Genomic DNA, 13421 nt, shown 5'->3' with positions numbered 1-13421 from the left:
TACAATTTAAACATTTGTATGGTTTAAGAAATATATTTATATGGTTTTTATAATTTACTAGATGTACCCCAAAGCGAAGAAAAAAGTTGAAGGAGACACAAACACACAACTCATCATCATCATCTCTGAATGTTCATTTTCCATGCTTGCATGGGATGGATAGTTTGGTATATGTCATCATCATCATCATCATCGTTAAACGATGATAATGATGATGATGATATATACATAAAATATATACACGAAACTCGACTTGCGAAGAGCTGTTGGGGCAAGCGAAAGCAAAATCGTGATAGCACTTGTGCCCAGCGTCGCCTTCCTGGCACGTGCAAAGACGTTCGAGTGAGATCGTTGCCAGTGCCGTTGGACTGGCTCCTGTGCAGGTGGCAAATAAAATACACCATTTTGAACATGGGCGTTGCCAGTACTGCCTGACTGGCCTCTGTGCCGGTGGCACATAAAAGCAGCCACTACACTCTCGGAGTGGTTGGCATTAGGAAGGGCATCCAGCTGTAGCCACCTGATTTCAAGTGCATCTGCTCTCTACCCCTGAACCCGCCCTGCCGTCTCCCGCCTCCCTTTTCCCCTCACCTACCATCCCATCACCCTACCCCTCCAACGCACCATTCTCCAAGCTTTCTGGCGCCTCCAGTCCGACCCCTCCACCTCCCACATCTTCCTCTTCCTTAACCGACCCCCTCCCTTCCTTCAAACGAGCCCATAACCTACGAGACCTCTTGGTCCACAGCTCCTTCCCCAACCCAACCTCCCAACCTGGCTCGTTCCCCTGCTCCCGCCCACGCTGCCGCACTTGCCCTTACCTCTCCAACACCACCCTCCTCACCGGCACCCATCCTCGACCCTATCGCATCACCGACTCCTTCACCTGCACTTCTACCAACATCATCTATTGCATCTCCTGCTCTCTCTGCCATTCTCTGTACATCGGACAAACGGGGCGCCGCCTGGCCGACCGATTCGCGGAACACCTCCGAGACATCAACGTTTGCAATGACACCCCGGTGTCACGCCATTTCCACTCTGCCGGTCACTCCTTGCAGCAACACCTGTCCGTGTTTGGATTGTCCTTGCACAGGGGCATCCGGACTCCCGTTTGCGCCGTGAACAGGGATTAATCTTCTCTCTTTGCTCCTTTGCGCCACATGGGTTCAACTCCCCTCCCCTCTTCATCTAACCCTTCTCCTGCCTCTCTCTCTCCCTCCGCCCTCCCTCCTACTTCCTCTCACCCACCTCTCCTCTCCTGCTCCAACTCCTACTTCTCTGTACTTCTCTTCACTCCTACTTCTTTTCACCCCTTACTCTCTTCCTCTCTCCTCGCTTTCTCCCTCCTCCCATACCCACCTTCCCCCTCTCTTATATCAATCTTCCCCTTCCCCCTTAACCCTCCCTCATAAGCTCATCTCACCCATCCCATCCCTTACACCCACCCCAACCTCTGCCTATCCACATACCCCTCCCTCTACCCCCACTCCACCCATGCTTTCCCCACTCTCGGCTGCCCTGCCTTTGCCTTCCCCACCTCCGAACACCCTCACATCACGCCATGCTACACCATATCACACAACACACCACCATGCACACTCTGGCACTGACCAATTCCCTTACCCACATTTTCACACCTTCACACCTACATACGTTAAGATCACCAGCATTCTCTCACACACACGCAGCTTCTCGTCTTCGGGTCACCACTTCTTTGTCATCTCCCCTTTTTCTTCGCTCTCCTGTGTGATCCTTCTGTCTGGCATTCGCCAAATAGATCGCTGACCACTACATTTATATCGTAAGCTAGAAACATCAAAGACTTTCTCTATTCCCGAGTGTTAAATTAATACGTCCATTTGTTGTTTACACCACCTGTCTTTGTCTGTTGTTTTTTCATAAATTCTCCCATATATATAAATGCATATATACATATGTATGTATATATGTATGTATGTATATATATATGTATATGTATATATATATATATAGTGCCACTGAACTGGCTCTTGTGCGGGGCCACCATAAGATTTTAGAGCAAGATTGTTGCCAGTGCCCCTGGACTGGCTCTTGTGCGGGTGACACATGAAAGTTTTCGAGCGAGATCGTTGCCAGTGCCCCTGGACTGGCTCTTGTGTGAGTGACACATGAAATGCACCATTTTGAGCGTGACCGTTGCCAGTGCCGCCTGGCTGGCCTTCGTGGGATTTTCGAGCGAGATTGTTGCCAGTGCCCTTGGACTGGCTCTTGTGTGGGTGGCACAGGAAATGCACCATTTTGAGCGTGGCCATTGCCAGTACCGCCTGACTGGCCTTCGTGCAGGTGACACGTAAAAGCACCCACTACACTCTGAGTGGCTGGCGTTAGGAAGGGCATCCAGCTGTAGAAACTCTTCCAAATCAGATTGGAGCCTGGTGTAGCCATCTGGTTTCACCAGTCCTCAGTCAAATCGTCCAACCCATGCTGGCATGGAAAGCGGATGTTAAACAATGATGATGATGATGATGATATATATAATATACATATACATATAATATACATATATATATGTATATATACAAACATAAATATATATAATTATATATATACATATATACACACATATATATATATACATATAAAGAATAATAATAAATGGAGCAAAATGCATATAATAAATAAGTTCCTTTAATTCCTACATATGTTTCAAAATATATGTGCACTCTACTCCAAAGAAGTAAGAGGTGCTGGAATTGCACATAAATTAATCATCAGGGAACCAACATACCTAAGCAAGACGCATGCGTTTTGCTCCATTTATTATTATTATTCATATCTACTCAAAATACATCACTTTAACTTGGTATTTCTTCCTATTAACCGGGTATGATATCCCAGTTTTCATGTAATTTTTGCTACCCTGGTTACTATTAACATATTTTTATTATTGAAGTTTTTTCAACTGAGATAATATTAATATATACATAAATATATATATATATACACATATATACATATACATACATATATATATATACACATATATACATACACACACACACACATATATATATATGTATATATATATATATATATATATATATAAATAAATATATATATATAAATAAATATATATATATATATATATATATATATATATATATATATATATATATATATATATATATATACACATACATACATATACATATATATATATATATATGTACATACATACATATACATATATATATATGTGTGTGTGTGTGTGTATATATTTATATATCTGAAAATTAATTTGCTTGGTTTTCACTTTTTTTCTATTCAAATGTTTTTCATCTAATATTTACATTCTATAGTACATTTACATATATATATATATATATATAAAAGATAATTAGAGTGGAGAAACTACAGAAGGCTTGTGTTACATGGTTAAAGTATATATTTAAATTATGTCAGAAAAATGTTAGAACATGTTATAAAATCTTTTTGGTATATAAAAATTGTATTTTGAGAAATAACCGGTTTCGTGTTGTCTTTTCAAATTTCTCTACTTCATTGTAACATGTTCGCTCCAGTCTGAAAAAGAAGAGTTCTAGATAGGGGGAGGTAATTAGGAATTTCTTCCGGTATAGGGGAGATAATCGAAATCTAGGAGGTGGTAGAATTTGATTAATTTACCATGGTTTTGTTCTATATTTTTTTCCCTTTTTTTCTCAGTGGGATGATGAATTTCCTTATTTAAATGTGTTAGCAATGGTTAAGTTTGGGTTTGTATTTTTGAATGAAAAAGGTTTCCTTATTTAATCTAATCTGTGTTGGTGTTTTAATGGCACATTGATAAAAAGGAAAGATTATAAATTGTGGTAGCATTTGTTTTGCGCATTTCTCAATATGATCACTAAAAGGTATCATTCGGTATTCTGGGTATGCAATCTGCTGGCGGTGCAGAGTGCATCTACGTCTGAGCGATAATCCTGTGGACCCTATGTAGTTCTCGTTGCAGCCCGAGCATCTTATTACATAAATAAGATTTTCTGAGGCACAAGTAAAGTTAGATTTAACTTTGAATTTGTGTCCCTCTTTGAAGAGGAATTCTGAACCTTCTAGAATGTTTGGGCATGTTGCACAATTTGGTCGACCACATTTGTTTACTTTCGCATTTGTTGTTTCGGAAAATAATTTTGCCTTTGTGAGGATCTTTTTCAGTGATTTTGGTTGTTTGTGGCTTTTGATGATTTTGTGTGTGTGTAAAATTTCCTTTAATTTGGGGTCCTTATGTAGCATTGGTATGTTTTGGGTGATGATGGTGAAGGCTTCTTTGTTTCTGGGGTTGTATGTGAATATGTACGGCAGTATTTTCGGGGAATGTGTGTTGCTGTGTTTAACTTTTCTTAAGTTTTCTATGTTAATTTGTGATGCACATCTGATTCCATCCTCTATGAGTTGAACTGGGTAGTGTCTGTCAATTAGTGTGTTTTTGAGTTCTTGTAGTCTGTAGTCTCTAGTATTTTCTTATGACACTATTGTGCATATCCTTCTTGCAAGGTTGAAGGGGATGTTTGTCTTGGGTGGCATGAATCAAATAGTAGATATTGTTTGGCGTCTGTGGTTTTGTAAAATATGTCCGTTTCTATTTTTAGGTTTACTTTTTTAATTAGTATATCCAAGAATGGGAGCTCATTTTGGTTGTACTCCATTGTGAACTGTATGTTTGGGTTGACACTGTTCAATAGACTTTTGAATTTCAAGAGTTCATCTGTGTTTTCATTCCAGAGTATGAAACAGTCGTCCAGGAACCTTTTCCAATTTTCTTTTATGTATTGGGAAAGGGTGTTTCCAAAGGTGGATAAAGATTCCTGGTATATTATTATTTCCAAGTAACCCATTGTTAGGTTCGCAATGACTGGAGCTGCCCTAGTGCCCATAGCAATTCCGGATTTTTGTCGGTAGAAAGTATTGTCAAACATGAAGTGGTTGTTTCGTAAGATGAATTCAACCGATTTAGTAATGAATTCTTTACTGATCCTGTTTGGGATTTCTTTCGGGAATTGATCCAGCCAGAATTGAATTGCCTCAAGTCCATAATTATGAGGTATACTGGTGTATAAATTAATCACGTCAAATGAGACCATGATTGTTTCTTCCTTGACTTTCTTTGGGAGGTGATTTAGCATATCCAAGCCTAACCCTAACCCTAATCCAAACCAGAAACGTGGGTAAAAAGCAAACTTCTTACCACATGGCCATGTGGGAATGACCTTAAAGTCTGCATTAATGGTTAAGACTAAGGTTGAGGATGCTATTTTCCCTAAGCGTGATCATTGCCAGAGCAGCTGTCTGGCTTCCGTGCCGGTGGCACGTAAATAGCATAATTTGAGCGTGATCATTACCAGCATCGCCTTGCTGGCACTTGTGCCGGTGGCACACGAAAAAACATTTGAGTGAGGTCGTTGCCAGTGCCGCTAGACTGGCTCCTGTGCAGGTGGCATGTAAAATACACCATTTTGAGCGTAGCCGTTGCCAGTACCGCTTGACTGGCCTTAACGTAGTTCTCGGGGAGATTCAGCATGACACAAAGTGTGACAAGGTTGGTCCCTTTGAAATACAAGTACAACAGAAACAGGAAGAAAGAGTAAGAGAAGGTTGTGGTGAAAGAGTACAGCAGGGTTCGCCACCATCCCCTGTCGGAGCCTTGTGGAGCTTTAGCTGTTTTTGCTCAATAAACATTCACGACGCCCGGTCTGGGAATCGAAACTGCGATCCTATGACCGCGAGTCCGCTGCCCTAACCACTAGGCCATTGCGCCTCCACAGAGTAGTAGTAGAATAAGATGACAAAGGTGATGATGGATCTCTTGTGTTATTCTGAGAGAGTGAGGAATTTGAGTGGAGCTAGGGATTGCATTGCTTAATAGTATTGAGGAGTGACTGTGAATGTTGATCTTGTTGCTTAGTTGTGTGTCCTGGGTAAGACACAAAACTGCAACTGGTGGTGAAGCTCCAGTTCGGGAGGACAGGAGTTAAGGGAGCATAGAAACACCCCTTAGTTACCATTTCTCCCAGGTCTGCTCTGGCGCGGAGTGGTAGCACCTGTTAGGGCCCCACCAATGGGTAAAAATTAGATCCTCCTCTGCTGCCTTGCAGGATGCCTCTTTAGGCTAAGGCTACGAGAAGGAATCATCAAGTCCTCAACGGTTGACCAGGCAGACAAAGCAACATCTATGTTTCTCAATGGCTGTGACAGCGGAAGAAGGCTATGCCAAGCGGGCTGGCTACAACAAGGCGTGGCCTAAAAGAAGTGATGATGTCCTCTGAGCCAAGTGAGTGGGCTTCTGCCTGGCAAGTGTTGGTCCACCTTCAACAAAATCACACCATGGCATCCAGTGCTAACAACAACAACAACAAGTAGCAGTAGAACATAATGGCAATGATGATGATGGGTCATCTGTGGTATTCAGCAGAAATGAAGAATAAGGATATTCCTCAATTGTGGTAGTATTGAGGAGTGGCTGTGGTTGTTGGTCATGTTGTTGTTGCTGCCACATACTTTTGATGTTAACACTGCTTTAGTTCAGAAATATATCTTTCTAGGGAATTCCCTTGGGAATTTTTTGACCAGCTTCATCATTTGTTATATTCATTTTTGTCTTTTGTTTTTGTTTTGAGAAGAAATCTAACTTCAAGCAACTTTTACAGATCAATTTTTGACACTATTTTCTGAACTTGGCAAAGGAATGTAAGGAGTGCAAATTTTTGATTTTGTACCCCCAAGAAATATTAGTGGATGAAAGAACACCAACTGCACCCACTGTTTCGGGACCTTTGTTCTACCACAGTTCCAATTTAAGACATGGACACACTGGGCCATTGTCTATTACTCCAATGCTAATCAATGCATGTTGTGACTTTCTGTGGCAATGCTCTGTAGTACTTATAGATTGCTCTACCCAGGGGCTTATAAAGCTGTGAAAGGTAGGGTGTCCCTGCCATTTCTGCTTCTCCACCATCTTTTCTTATCTTCTCTTCTTTTTGACCAAACAACAAACAAAATATGCAAAAAAAAAATTCTCCATTTTTAATCTTAAATCCAAAATCACGCTAAAACCATGAACTGGTAGAATGTAATTTGATATAAATTATTTATTTCCATTGTACTGATGAAGAACCAAAATGATGAAATTCTAAATTGAAGAATCAACAAAGAGTTAAATAAAATTATATAGACAATGGAAGAAAATAACTGACCCAAGAAATTGCAACAAAGAAAAAAGAAAACAGAAAAATATATAAAGAGTTCTAATTTTGAAGATGTGAAAAGGTTATTCGAAAATCAAGTGATTCATCTCATCAATGCCATATTTGCCCTTATATTCTTCAAAAAGTTCATACAGACTGTTCAGATAAATCTTGTGGACTTCTTCAACCTGCTCATCACTTGGATTTTCTATCAAAGGAACTTCAATTGGTTTTCCAACTTGAAATGAAAAAAAAAAAAGTAGAGGGTGAATGTATTAGAGAAAGATAAAGAAAATATAGAGTATATGAGGAGAGAACAATGAAAGGATGTGAAGAGAGAGAGAGAGAGTGGGGGGAGATAAAAAAATGAGGAGAGAGTGGATAAGAATAAATGAGAGAATGGAGAAAGAGAAAAAGTGAGGAGAAGATGAAGGATGGCAGAAAATGAACAAATGAAAGAAAGAGAGAGAAAAAGTAAAAGTAGAGAAAAGAGTGAATATAAGTGAAAGAAAAGAGAGAGACAGACAGATAATGTAAAGAGAGAAATGACAGATGGGAGAGAGGAAGGAGAAAGAAAAAAAGCAAGAAAAGAAGAATGAATGAAAGAAAGAAAGAAAGAGGTGTATGAGTCAATGTTTATGGGGATCAGTAAGTAAATCTTTTTCAATCAGCTAAAGGGCCATTTTTGAGAGTAATGTGGATCTAAGAGGTTTGTGAGTGAAGCAGCAACATGTTTATTATTAAACATGTGGTATTTTAAGTTATTTTAGAATACCCACTCCATTCTCTTCCCCTATCTCTTTTTACTTAAATTCCTCGGTACTATTCAAGAAGAGTGGTCCCGGTGCGTGCACTCACACACTCGCGCATCCACGCTAGCGAGTCGTGACTAGTCGATCCTACGACTACCTAGCGCGAGTGTGCGTCATGCGCAAAACATGTATGAGGGTTTTTTTCTAAACGAAGTAAATAATTTTGGGGGGATTACTGAAATAGACGTGACACCAAAATACACCCTGGAAGAACGTAAAACGACGTTTTTTGAGTAAGATGGGGAAGATTCAACAACAAAAAAAAAAGATATTTACTTTGTGTTCTATTTTCTTTGTTTAAAAAAAATTATTTACTTTGTTTAAAAAAAATTATTTACTTTGCTTTTAAAAAACCCTCATACATGTTTTGCCCATATGTGCTAGATAGTCGTTGGAGGATCGACTAGACACGACTAGCTAGCGCGGATGCGCGAGTGTGTGCACCGGGACCACGCTTCTTGAATAGTACCAACTCCTCACTGTTTCTTTTTGCTTTATTTAAAGTATTGTCTCTTTCTACTTTCTCTCTAGATTTCATATCTCATCCCTTCCACTTTGTTCACCTTACATTCCAGACTTCTAACCTTTTCACACTCTTACCCCTCCTCCATACATATATATTCATTCCATTCATTTTGGTTCCTTTTAAGTCATTAACGTACCTGGTGACCTGAAGTGTCGGCGTTTCAAAGTTTTTCACATCAGAAGATAACATCAGAAAGTTTTGCATATGGCCCACATATATGTGCCACACACGTGATTTTTTTAGGGGAATCAGAAAATGCTAAGAATTTTAGAAAACTTGAGCACTTTTAATACACTGCACCATTGTATGTTTATTTCTTTGCACTCTATTTCCTGTAAGATTACAAAACTTTTAAAAAGCTGCTGTACTGTAAAACTTAGTGTGTTATTCAGTATGCAGTACATTAAAAAGGGTTAAAAATCACTGTTCCCTGTGGTTGGTAGGCATAGCAACTAAATCATATCCTTCTGTCTGAAAAAGTAAAGGATACATTGAATGATATCATCATCATCATCATCAGCATTTAATGTCCACTTTCCATGCTAGCACGGGTTGGATGATTTGACTGAGGACTGGTGAACCAGATGGCTACACCAGGCTCCAATCTGATTTGGCAGAGTTTCTACAGCTGGATGCCCTTCCTAACGCCAACCACTCCAAGAGTGTAGTGGGTGCTTTTACATGCCACCAGCACGGTACTGGCAAAATAGTAAAATTGCAGAGTCATAAGAGTTCATTTGTTTATTCATTTAGCATGTTTTTTCCATGCTAGCATGAGTTAGATGGAGAATTATTTGAGACAAGATTTTTATGGGTAACACTCTTCTTGTCACTAACCTCTTTAAGTCTTTTTTTAAAGTTAAGGACATTTTCATTTCAGACAAATTCAAAAGCACGGAGATAATGGACAATTTGTTGACATGCCAACAGGCATCACTGTTTTGTAGATCAGATACAAGTCACCGTTTGTAGTTCAGCACAGATTGTAAACATTCAAACACACATATGCACACACACACGCACACGCACACACACTCTCTCTCTCTCTCTTTAATTATAAGCACACTAAACAGTCACAATTAAAATAAAATAATTCTGTGTACATTTGTGCTAGTGAGCTCCATGTCAAACTGTCCAACCCATGCCAGCATGGGAAGTGGACGTTAAATGATGATGATGACTATCTTATGTACACTCACATGTGGAGAAAAGTTTACTTCAGAAATCGTCTCAGAGAAGATATTCTCCTTGTTAAATGATGATAATGATGTTGCCATAGAAACCACGACAAAGCAGACTGGTGTCTGGTGTAGCCTTCCAGCTTGCCAGCCCTGGTCAAAGCATCCAACCCATGCCAGCATGGACAACAGACGTTAAATGACGATGATACTGATGACACATATACACATGTACACATAAGCAAAATCTACTTGGTTTTCAACTGATGCTGAAACAAACCAATAACAGAACTTGCTTCTATCTGGTCACTTGACATGCAAGGGGCAACAACTCAATCTTTCTCACAACAAAATCCCACTCATTTGAAAAAACAAAAACTGATTAAATAATGCAGCCTAAATACACTGTGTGTGGAAAAAGATGTGAAGGAAAGAGGCGGAAAAGGGTTAATAGTTACCAACAGTATTAATAGGTTTCCGGAAAGGCACAATTCCAAATGTATAGTTAAAAATACCCCTTCCATGGAAGATTACTGGTGCAATACCGGTATATTTTGTGAATTTCACCTGAAGCCACTTCAGCCATGGCTGTCCTTCAGAACTCAGCTGCAGAAAAAGATCATTCTCTCCAAAGGAGTATACAGGGATCAGAGGGGTTCTGTTTAAAAGAGAAACAGGAAAACATTATTTTTGAATTGTACAGGTTTATTCTTTTTACCATTTTCCTTGACCCAGTCCTGTAACCGGGCTCACCCACTGCATTACCATTAAAAGATTTATTCAATTATGTTAACCTTATCACTTAATCTGATACTACATGGCTTACATCACTTTAGAGTTACCTCCTACCCATGAACTTAAAACCTCAACAAGATATTTGATCTGGTATACACAATCATTGATAAACATATCCATGTATGCATGCATGCATACATACATGCATACACACACATACATGCATACATACATACATACCTAGTTTTCCTGACTTACTTTAGCTAGAAAATTATCATATGTACAAAACTCTAACAGAATTCTTCCTCTCTTTTACTCAGCATTTGGCAGAAGTACATTCCTTTTGGGGACTTCTTTTATAAAATTAGAAAAAAAATCTTCCTGACTGACCAAAAGCAATTTCAGGTTAGTTTTATAGCAAATTAGTTAGATGTGTAGTGAAACTAACACCTCGATCGCCATTACATACAAAACTACCTATCGCCATTAGATACAAAACTACTATCGCCATTCTTCTCATTTAAATATAAACAAACGCGGGCGTAGCGGAGAACCCATTCCTTGTCATCACGTGACTGATTATTATTCGAAGCGGCAACTTCTTCGAACCGTTCCCGCCAGAACGCAAACTGACCAATCACGGCCCCTAATAAGGTCACGTGATAGAGTATTTTTCTGAAGTCTTCGGGAGCCGGTAGTTTGTTATAAATAGCTTTAACTCGGCGGCCAAATTCGTCTCGGTTCAGTTTCTCTTTGAGATCTGTTCCGTGTACCACACGACAGCAGCAGCAGCAGTTCCAGCGACACATCAACAGCTTCGTCCAACGATGACCACCCACCGCCGTCGCCACACCAGCAACACGAGTCTACGACTACTGACCAGCATCATCGTCATGACCAACACGATTCTACGATTACTACTAACCAGCATCAATCTCCACCAGCGTCTACACGACCTACTATGTACACCAAACTAAACCACCGCGGCACATCTCTCTCTTCGATTCTGTTAGGTGACTCAGCTTCACCACGATAAATAAACAGACAAGAATTTCAGCCAGCGACGAACATCTGTATAACAAGAATCACAGCCCGGCATGGAAGCCACAACATCACAACTAGTGATCGCCCTGCCACACTCACAGCCTCAACTACTTTCACATACAGACTTTTCCTATAGTGTACTCAGAACTGGTATAAATGCTCACATGTTACTGACTCTTTCTATCTGGTGTAATATCTCACATACACATACATGTATCACTCACATACACACTTTTCTTTGTACGACGGCCTGTCTTTGATCATGTTATTATATGTCGCATTCACACTCACACTTACACTTTTATGCAACAATAAATATCTGTTACGGTTGTGGTGTTTCATTACTGGTCGTCTATGTTATCGTAGTATAACATATTTGTATATCATCTCTGATATATTATTTTGTGTTCGACCGTGTGACACGTTTAAATAAAAGGAGTCCTCTGATTTTTCATTCGTCACCATTTCTCCTTTTTGAGTTCGCACGGTCGTTCTTACAGATGTCAATTTACCTGGAATAAACAATGCCGTTATTATTACCAAGAGCTGAAATTAATGCAGGTAAGATTTTACAGCTCTTGCATTACTCCATCACAGTCTATGAGCTTTTCATCCTTCCTTTGTACACACACACACACACACACACACACACGCACACACACACACACACACAGCGGCGAGCTGGCAGAAATGTTAGCACGCTGGGCGAAATGCTTAGCGGTATTTCGTCTGCCGCTACGTTCTGAGTTCAAATTCTGCTGATGTCGATTTTGCCTTTCATCCTTTCGGGGTCGATTAAATAAGTACCAGTTACGCACTGGGGTCGATATAATCGACTTAATTCGTTTGTCTGTCATTGTTTGTCCCCTCTGTGAGTAGCTTCTTGTGGGTAGTAAAGAAATAACACACTTATTATTATTAGGATATATACCTCTTAAAGGGATATTAGCATCCAAGTTTCCCAGTTTAATCTAGTGTATTGGTGAAATACTAAAAATATGTTAGCTTCTCATCGATGTAAATGGGTATATTATCATTTATGTATGAGAAAAGAAAATGGAGAAATCGATAGATAGACGTGATACATATTGAAAAAATTCTAAGTAAAAAATTGTGTTTCAAGCGAGACAACTTTAAACATTACTAAAGCAAAATTTGTGACGGAATGTTGTTGTTGTTTAACCCGAGGTCCTCCTTGATCTGTTTAGCCAGAGGTCTGCCACGATCGAAAAAACCTATATACAAAGGTGTTTCAACCGTATCCAGTCCTTGCTTTTGTATGTCTATTTCATCCTAAGCGTCCTTTCGTTTTAAAGACTGTAGATGATAGCATAGAGACATCATCTTCTGGCTTGAAATGGTACTTTATTACGAGATATTGCTAATCGGTTTATTAATGAAACAATAAAACACCACAACTGACCAATCAGTCAGTTTTCTAGCCAATAGATAGAAAGAGCCTGGTAGAAATAGCAGGTAGATCTCTCATAAACCATTCATTCTACAGTCTTGAAAAGGGAAGAACACTTGATTGTTATTATCAACTTGTGTCCAAACCAAATCTTTTTTAATTTCCCATAAGAAATACGCTAGTAAGTTTTTATTTTTTTCAGTTTGCCACAAAGTCATAAAGACTGAGAACTGCTATATTATTGGGGGGGGGGGCAGGGAGAGAGAGAGACCTTATTAAATAAGGTAGTTCTGTATAAAAGATAGAATCATTGTGACAGGAATGCTGTTGATCACAAGTGTGCTAGATCAGAGGTCGTTGTTGGCACTCCGTCGCTTACGACGACGAGAGTTCCAGTTGATCCGATCAACGGCACAGCCTGCTCGTGAAATTAACGTGCAAGTGGCTGAGTACTACACAGACACGTGTACTCTTAACGTAGTTCTCGGGGAT

At 39.7% G+C, this 13421-nt stretch overlaps 1 long non-coding RNA gene across 1 annotated transcript; it reads right to left on the bottom strand.

The window, feature by feature from the left end:
* Positions 1-7109: 7109 nt before the first annotated feature.
* LOC149136768 (uncharacterized) lies at positions 7110-11013 on the bottom strand. The gene is made up of 2 exons (XR_016241268.1): positions 10198-11013; positions 7110-7461 (listed from the first exon to the last, which is right to left on the bottom strand). It is a non-coding gene; the product is annotated as an uncharacterized LOC149136768 (long non-coding RNA).
* Positions 11014-13421: the final 2408 nt, after the last annotated feature.

The sequence above is a fragment of the Octopus bimaculoides genome, chromosome 3, assembly GCF_046866305.1.
Source record: "Octopus bimaculoides isolate indiv1 chromosome 3, ASM4686630v1, whole genome shotgun sequence".
Taxonomy (NCBI): Eukaryota; Metazoa; Mollusca; class Cephalopoda; order Octopoda; family Octopodidae; genus Octopus; species Octopus bimaculoides.
The sequence above is the reverse complement of the archived record's forward strand: the minus strand, read 5'-3'. Positions and strand labels throughout refer to the sequence as shown.